Source organism: Fopius arisanus, unplaced genomic scaffold (genome assembly GCF_000806365.1).
Source record: "Fopius arisanus strain USDA-PBARC FA_bdor unplaced genomic scaffold, ASM80636v1 scaffold00274, whole genome shotgun sequence".
Classification (NCBI taxonomy): Eukaryota; Metazoa; Arthropoda; class Insecta; order Hymenoptera; family Braconidae; genus Fopius; species Fopius arisanus.
In genome coordinates this window covers 58,532-59,681 of record NW_011888013.1, presented here as the reverse complement: position 1 = coordinate 59,681, position 1,150 = coordinate 58,532, and positions in this window count along the sequence as shown.

Here is a 1,150-nt window from a genome sequence, read left to right as displayed (position 1 = left end):
GGGGGGGGGAGGTAATGCCTCGATAGACTAGTGACAATTTTACAACTATGTGGGTATCCAGAGAATTAATATTTGATGAGGGTCACCGTTGGGGGGGAAAATGTAACACGGGTGTCGGTATGCTTGTTGGGGTGGGAAGGATAACCAAAGGGTACTCACTGCGACGGCTACAACAATCCCTTCCTCAAATCCTCCACGGCCAACTACAGCCTCGACGACAACAAAAGCCTTCACGTCAAACTTCTTCCAAGTCCAAAACACTCTTTCCAGCTCAGAACACTGCTAGAATCCCTCCACGATTCTCTTTTTCACCAATTCTCAAGGAAAGCTCTCCACCTCAATGGCTCAAAAAACGCGGCAAAACTCCGCGGCAGCTGTATTACGAGTAATGGCTGCCATTCACTCGTTGTTCTTCTTGCCCGATTATCCCCGATAATCGGGCTTAATTGGGGACACTCGTCATTGAGTGTCCTCGTCTTAATTATTCATCCGTGTGGGCTCATCAAAGGATGTCTGCTTTTTCCGGGCCACGTGGGCTGTGACGTCGTCATGGGAGATTTCGGTTTCTTCCCTGGTGTTGCATGTGGCGACGAAGGGAAGGGTGGATGGGGGGGCTTTCTCCTTTTCGCCGGCGATGTCTCTGGCGGGCGTGACTGTAGGGGTGAAGGAAGCGCGGGGCAAGCGGACGGAATATTTTCAGAGTCGGAGCCAACGGTGACAGGTTTTCTAACCTGCTTTTGTGTTCTTTCGTTAACCTAGTCTCATTACTAACTTATTGCTTAGTGGGTGAATATTTGTGAATATTTATGAATGGTGAATATTTGAATATTTATATTAGTGGGCAGGACAGTGGCCACAAATAGTGCCTCGTCACAACGTAAAAAATTATTCTCACGTTTTCCAAATTTTTGTCACCCACACCACGTCTTCAGTTCATTTCAAGTATAATATTTCCATGATTTTTTTACATAAAACACAATGTGTTTCAACAAGTTCTAAAATTCCTTTCTACATTTACGTATTGTGACGAGGCACTTTTTAGCCCCTCCCCTGCCCCCTAATGATGATTGTTTTACATATATAATAGATTAAGGATTAGGTTAAGGAAAAAAGGAATAAACCGACCACCGTTGGCACCCCACTCCCGAGA